The sequence below is a fragment of the Lutra lutra genome, chromosome 5 (genome assembly GCF_902655055.1).
Source record: "Lutra lutra chromosome 5, mLutLut1.2, whole genome shotgun sequence".
Taxonomy (NCBI): Eukaryota; Metazoa; Chordata; class Mammalia; order Carnivora; family Mustelidae; genus Lutra; species Lutra lutra.
This window is the reverse complement of record NC_062282.1, coordinates 161,757,948-161,766,249: the sequence shown is the minus strand read 5'-3', so window position 1 is coordinate 161,766,249 and position 8,302 is coordinate 161,757,948.

Sequence of the window (8,302 nt, the reverse complement as noted above, 5' to 3'; positions counted from 1 at the left end):
TTAATAAGATTGATAAACCCCTGGCCAGACTTATCAAAACGAAAAGAGAAAGGACCCAAATAAATAAAATCATGAATGAAAGAGGAGAGATCACAACGAACACCAAAGAAATACAGACAATTATAAGAACATACTATGAGCAAACTCTATGCCAACAAATTTGACAACCTGGAAGAAATGGATGCATTCCTAGAGACATATAAACTACCACAACTGAACCAGGAAGAAATAGAAAGCCTGAACAGACCCATAACCAGTAAGGAGATTGAAACAGTCATCAAAATCTCCAAACAAACAAAAGCCCAGGGCCAGACGGCTTCCCGGGGGAATTCTACCAAACATTTAAAGAAGAACTAATTCCTATTCTCCTGAAACTGTTCCAAAAAATAGAAATGGAATGAAACTTCCAAACTCATTTTATGAGGCCAGCATCACCTTGATCCCAAAACAAGACAAGGATCCCAACAAAAAAGAGAACTACAGACCAATATCCTTGATGAACACAGATGCAAAAATTCTCGCCAAAAAACTAGCCAATAGGATTCAACAGTACGTTAAAAGGATTATTCACCACGACCAAGTGGGATTTATTCCAGGGCTGCAAGGTTGGTTCAACATTCGCAAATCAATCAATGTGATACAACACATTAATAAAGAAAGAACAAGAACCATATGATACTCTCCATAGATGCTGAAAAAGCATTTGACAAAGTACAGCATCCCTTCCTGATCAAAAACTCTTCAAAGTGTAGGGATAGACGGCACATACCTCAATATTATCAAAGCCATCTATGAAAAACCCACCGCAATATCATTCTCAATGGAGAAAAACTGAAAGCTTTTCCGCTAAGGTCAGGAACACGGCAGGGATGTCCGTTATCACCACTGCTATTCAACATAGTACTAGAAGTCCTAGCCTCAGCAATCAGACAACAAAAGGAAATTAAAGGCATCCAAATCGGCAAAGAAGAAGTCCAACTATCACTCTTTGCAGATGATATGATACTCTATGTGGAAAACCCAAAAGACTCCACTCCAAAACTGCTAGAACTTGTACAGGAATTCAGTCAATTGTCAGGATATAAAATCAATGCACAGAAATCAGTTGCATTTCTCTACACCAACAACAAGACAGAAGAAAGAGAAATTAAAGAGTCCATTCCATTTACAATTGCACCCAAAACTATAAGATACCTAGGAATAAACCTAACCAAAGAGACTAAGCATCTATACTCAGAAAACTATAAAGTACTCATGAAGAAATTGAGGAAGACACAAAGAAATGGAAAAATGTTCCATGCTCCTGGATTGGAAGAATAAATATTGTGAAAATGTCTATGCTACCTAAAGCAATCTACACATTTAATGCAATTCCTATCAAAGTACCATCCATTCTTTTTCAAAGAAATGGAACAAATAATCCTAAAATTCATATGGAAACAGAAAAGACCTCGAATAGCCAAAGGAATATTGAAAAGAAAGCCAAAGTTGGTGGCATCACAATTCCGGACTTCAAGCTCTATTACAAAGCTGTCATCATCAAGACAGCATGGTACTGGCACAAAAACAGACACATAGATCAATGGAACAGAATAGAGAGCCCAGAAATGGACCCTCAACTCTATGGTCAACTCATCTTCGACAAAGCAGGAAAGAATGTCCAATGGAACAAAGACAGCCTCTTCAATAAATGGTGTTGGGAAAATTGGACAGCCACATGCAGAAAAATGAAATTGGATCATTTCCTTACACCACACACGAAAATAGACTCAAAATGGATGAAGGATCTCAATGTGAGAAAGGAATCCATCAAAATCCTCGAGGAGAACACAGGCAGCAACCTCTTCGACCTCAGCCGCAGCAACATCTTCCTAGGAACATCACCAAAGGCAAGGGAAGCAAGGGCAAAAATGAACTTTTGGGATTTTATCAAGATCAAAAGCTTTTGCACAGCAAAGGAAACAGTGAACAAAACCAAAAGACAACTGACAGAATGGGAGAAGATATTTGCAAATGACATATCAGATAAAGGGCTAGTGTCCAAAATCTATAAAGAACTTAGCAAACTCAACACCCAAAGAACAAATAATCCAATCAAGAAATGGGCAGAGGACATGAACAGACATTTCTGCAAAGAAGACATCCAGATGGCCAGCAGACACATGAAAAAGTGCTCCATATCACTCGGCATCAGGGAAATACAAATCAAAACCACCATGAGATATCATCTTACACCAGTCAGAATGGCTAAATTAACAAGTCAGGAAATGACAGATGCTGGCGAGGATGCGGAGAAAGGGGAACCCTCCTACACTGTTGGTGGGAATGCAAGCTGGTGCAACCACTCTGGAAAACAGCATGGAGGTTCCTCAAAATGTTGAAAATAGAACTACCCTATGACCCAGCAATTGCACTGCTGGGTATTTACCCTAAAGATACAAACGTAGTGATCCGAAGGGGCACGTGCACCCGAATGTTTATAGCAGCAATGTCTACAATAGCCAAACTATGGAAAGAACCTAGATGTCCATCAACAGACGAATGGATAAAGAAGTAGTGGTATATATACACAATGGAATACTATGCAGCCATCAAAAGAAATGAAATCTTGCCATTTGCGACGACGTGGATGGAACTAGAGGGTATCATGCTTAGCAAAATAAGTCAATCGGAGAAAGACAACTATCATCTGATCTCCCTGATATGAGGGATAGGAGATGCAACATGGGGGGTTTTGGGAGGTAGGAGAAGAGTAAATGAAACAAGATGGGATTGGGAGCGAGACAAACCATAAGTGACTCTTAATCTCACAAAACAAACTGAGGGTTGATGTGGGGAGGGGGTTGGGAGAGGGGGTGGGGTTATGGATATTGGGGAGGGTATGTGCTATGGTGAGTGTTGTGAAGTGTGTAAACCTGGCGATTCGCAGACCTGTACCCCTGGGGATAAAAATATATGTTTATAAAGCTGTAAAAAAAAAAAAAAAAAAGAAAGGATGAATACCCAAGTTTTGTAGCAACATGGACGGGACTGGAAAAGATTATGCTGAGTGAAATATGTCAAGCAGAGAGAGTCAATTATCATATGGTTTCACTTATTTGTGGAGCATAACAAATAGCATGGAGGACAAGGGGAGATGGAGAGGAGAAGGGAGTTGTGGGAAATTGGAAGGGGAGGTGAACCATGAGAGACTATGGACTCTGAAAAACGAACTGAGAATTTTGAAGGGGTGGGGGGTGGGAGGTTGGGGGCACCAGGTGGTGGGTATTGTAGAGGGCACGGATTGCATAGAGCACTGGGTGTGGTGCAAAAATAATGAATATTGTTATGCCAAAAAAATAAAAATAAAAAAAAATACTAGTTAAGGCAAAATTGGAAAAAAAAAAAAGAAGATGTGGTATATATACACAATGGAATACTATGCAGCCATCAAAAGAAATGAAATCTTGCCATTTTTGACGACGTGGATGGAACTAGAGGGTATCATGCTTAGCGAAATAAGTCAATTGGAGAAAGACAACTATCATATGATCTCCCTGATATGAGGGAGAAGAGATGCAACATGGGGGGTTAAGGGGGTAGTAGATGAGTAAATGAAACAACATGGAATTGGGAGGGAGGCAAACCATAAGTGACTCTTAATCTCACAAAACAAACTGAGGGTTGATGGGGGGAGGGGCGTTGGGAGGGGGGTGTGATTATGGACACTGGGGAGGGTATGTGCTATGGTGAGTTCTGTGAAGTGTGTAAACCTGGTGATTCACAGACCTGTACCCCTGTGGATAAAAATATATTATATGTTTATAAAAAATAAAATTTAAAAAAAAAAAAAAAAACTAATGATGGACTGTCTGGTGACTAACAGAACCAAAAAAAAAAAAAGATACATATATGGCAAGAAAACACTGGAAAACATGTTTAACATCATTAGCCGTTACAGAAATGCAAATTAAAATCACAAGGTATCAATGTACACCTATCAGAAAGACTAATAGAAACAATAGTTACAGCAAAAGCTGGAGAGCTTGCAAAGATTCAGGTATTTCATACATTGGTTTAGGGAATGTAAGATGATAATAGTGATTCTGGAAATCTCACAATTTCACTATTCTGGATATATCATCTCATAATTGTACTCCTGAGCACATATCCTAGAGGGTAAGTACTTATGTACACACACACACACACACACACACACACACACACACACCAGAAAAACAAACAATCAAAACCCAAAAAACAAAACCTATATATACTTACAGTGAATTTAGTCATAATGGCCAACACTAGAGATAAACTAAGTATCCTTCAACAGGTGAATAGTTAAAAAAGTGTAATACAACCCCAGTATGAAATATTACTTAGCAATAAAAGTAAATGAGTGATATATTGCACAACTTGCATATATCTCATATATATTCAGAAATTATACTGAAAAAAGCAAGATAAATGTCAGAGGGTCAACATTATATATTAACCAAGGTATATAAGATTATAAAAATAACAAAACTACAGAAATGGAGAGCACATTGTGGGTCAGGGGCTAAGGAAATGTATAAAAAATGAGATCGTTGTTACTGTGAATAAATAGTACAAGGGATCACTGTGATGGAATCATTCTGCATCTTGCCAGTATTAGTGATGACACAGATTCACACATGTGAGAAAATTGCATATTAAAAAAATGGGCGAAATTTGAATAAGATCAGCAGTTCACACCAATTCCTGACTGTAATTGGGAGAAATTGTGTGAAACATAGAAGGGATCATTCTATGCTATTTCTCATAACTGCATGTAAATCTACAGGTTAAAATTTAAAGTTAAAAAAGTAGTTGAGGGGCACCTGGGTGGTTCAGTGGGTTAAAGCCTCTGCCTTCAGCTCAGGTCATGATCCCAGGGTCCTGGGATCAAGCCCCACATCGGGCTATCTTCTCGGCAGGGAGCCTGCTTCTTCCTCTCTCTCTCTCTGCCTGCCTCTCTGCCTCCTTGTGATCTCTCTCTCTGCCAAATAAATTTAAAAAAAAGTAGTTGAGAGCTACACATATTACTTGTGGTGTTTTCAGGAGAGGGAGAGTCAAAATTTGATTGATTTTTTGAAAAAAAAATTGGCTGATATTGACATAAATTAGTGAAAATGTAAGAAGGAAAGAAGAAAAACAAAAAAAAAGGGAGAAAGGGAGAGAGCAAGGGAGGGAAAAACAGAACAAAACAAATTCCTGTTTAGGATAATTCCAAATAATTTATGTAGATACTCCACGCCTCAAGAAGGTTAAGATTAATCTTCCTCCTACCTTGAGCGTAAGCTGCACTCATTGTCTTGCTTCCAAAAAGCAGGGCATATAAAAAGGGAGGAGGGTAATTTTACCCTAGAGATATCGGCAAACAGTACCTAGGCCAAGTGGTCAGGATTAACATCATCAGAGATAAGTCATGTAGTTATTATGTACCCCTACAAGACTTGATAATAAGGGCACTATACCTCTGCAATCTTCTTCCCCCAAAACTATAACCTTAGTCTAATGAGGAGAAAAAAAACTCAGACAAAAACGGTTTGGGGGATATTCTACAATATACCTATTAGTGCTCCTCAAAATTGTCAAGGTCATTGAAAACAAAGCCTGAATGTCTTTCACATCCCAGAGGGGTCTAAGGAGATGTGCTGGTCAATGTGATCTTTCAAAAAGCAATCTGAAAGAAGAGAAGGACATTAGGCAAAATGAGTGAAATATGAATAAAATATAGAATATATTTAATGTATAGATATTGGTTTCTTAGTTTTATGAAAGAACCAATGTTCATTCCATAATAATGTATGATGTTAGCAATGGAGAAAACTGAATGAAGGATTTATGGAAACTTTGTATATTTGTCAACTGCTCCATAAATCTGGAACTGTTCAAAAACTACATTTATTTTAAAATATTACTAACATTAAAAAAATATCTAGTCTGATGAAACAGTTTGATATTGTTTTGAATTAGGGATAAATCTGGATGCACACATAAGGGGAAAACTTAATAAAATGGAGTCTTATAGGATCTGATGACCAAAAGTACATGATTGGAGCTCAAGTGTGGCCATTATTAGCAACAGCAAAAGAGACTGTAGAGTGAAGAAAGAGAGAATGATGGTGTGGAAAAGAAATAAATTCTCTCCAAATGCAAAATATCTTCACTTTTCTTTTAATTCTTCAAGGCCCTTGCTGAGTCTGGCTTCAATAATGTGGCCAGTTAAACACGTTTCTCATTCTAATACCAGTAGTTTGTTTCACACTGTCTGTGTTAATTTCAGCAGCCTCTTCCTCAGCCTGTCCAGTTGTGAGCAGGGCTGAGATCTGCTCAGCCCTGGGAGTGCAGTGGTTTACTGCCTATGTCATATTCCCTGCCCCTATACTTCTTGTACATCTTGACATTCCTCTATGTTCCAACAGCATTCCTCATCCAGAAGCTTCTGTATCCAGAAGAAATATGGATGACTATTTTCCCCATAAAAGCCATGTCAGTCCATTTGCCTTGATGTTATATACAGCTATTCATGCTACAATTTCCATCATTCCTTATTTTTATTTATTCCTACTCAGACCCAACTCAGATGTTACTAGTCCCATGATACCATTTGGCCTCTCACCAATCTTTCATCTAGAAAAAGAATCCCTTTGTCTGCTGGTTGCTGTAATATCTACCTACTTTTATTACAGTACCTATCTTCCATACCATAATCTCTTTCTTCATAAATCAGTTCCCTCACTTTAAAAAGCTTTAGTGAATTTTTTTTTTCCATTTTGAATTCCCAGATATAATATAGTGTTTGTTGGTTTTAGTGAAATTTAATTTAATTTAATTGGTAGTGTTAAGTCAGTGCCTATGAAGAATAAGTTAATCTACCAGGAATAAGAAACAAAGGAACACTATGGCAAAACCCCAGGATTTTCATAGCTTAACATCTTCTTGTTGGCTGTTAGAAAGTGTGAAAAATCAGTAACAGGACAATGTAGATAATAAGCCAAAAGAGATATGTCAAAATTCTAGGAAAAATATGTTGATATACACTGTAGACTAAAAGAGTATTCTATGGTGAGGTTAAACTTACATTGTCCTTGAAGAAAAGGGAAAATTTAGCTAAAAAGATAAAGTAAAGGGGATAATTGTGGACATGGGATATTGGCATAGAGTGTGAATTCTGGGAATACAAAGGATGGGCAAATAGAGATCTTAGAATAACTTGCTTAGTGGTTGCATGAGATTAATGACTAAAAGGCAAAGAAAATTCTAAATTGGACCTCTGGGAAAATGATAGTGGGCTGACAAAAAAAAAAAAAAAAAAAAAATCAGAGCATGCACTAGTAGTTTTGAAAAACCCTGATTATATTGATGGGCCTCCAATGAAGTTGCAATCTGGTCTGACCAGGCATTCCATACTAAACCCCATGACATTGGGGAATTAGGAAGATCTCAGCCCTGCTCACAACTGGACAGGCTGAGAAAAACAGCCTATCAAGACCTACTCAGTCACCTGTTTTGTTTTTTTCTTACTGAAATTGTTTATGTTTTCGTTAACAGTATATTCAGCACTAATTGGCAGCAGGAATTTTGAGTATTTTATACTTTCTAAGAGATTTCATTGACAGAAAAGAAATTACAAGGTAAGCATCTTGATAAAGGAAGAAACCCAGTTTTCCCAGATTGTGAAATTCTGTTTATGCTAACTATATTTTTGTCAATAGTACTTGTAAGGTTCAATCTTGGTAAATATAATTTACCCAGGACTAGGACAGTGTTATTTGACTGTGACCTAGTTCTTCCTGTATATCATTTATCAAATAGACATAATTAACACTCTTCTCTTTATTCCAACAAACAAAATGCTGGGAAATTCTTTGAAGCCCATAAGTGATCATAAGTCAAAATAAACTAATACCTTTTGGTAGAAAAATGATTGTTAAAAGAATCTAGTCCAGGCACAAAATCCAGTGTTCAAAGGCTGGATTCCAGCCCTAAGCTGATAATGTATTTTACTCATATTTTCACTGAAAGCAACATGCTAGATTTTTTTTTTAATTGCAAAAAAATAATTTTGGAAGAACTCATACATACGGTGACAGAATTCCAAAATCAAATTTCATGAAATGTACATCACCATTTCTTTGTACAATAAGTGAGAAAAATCTGCAATATAAGAATAGAGGAAAAGAAATATGGAGGACCATGGAGAAAAGGTGGGGGGTCAACAACATCTGTAAGAGCAAACCCAGAAGTCAAGCAGATGCTAGATCTAAAGAGAAAATGTAGAGCTTAGCAAAGA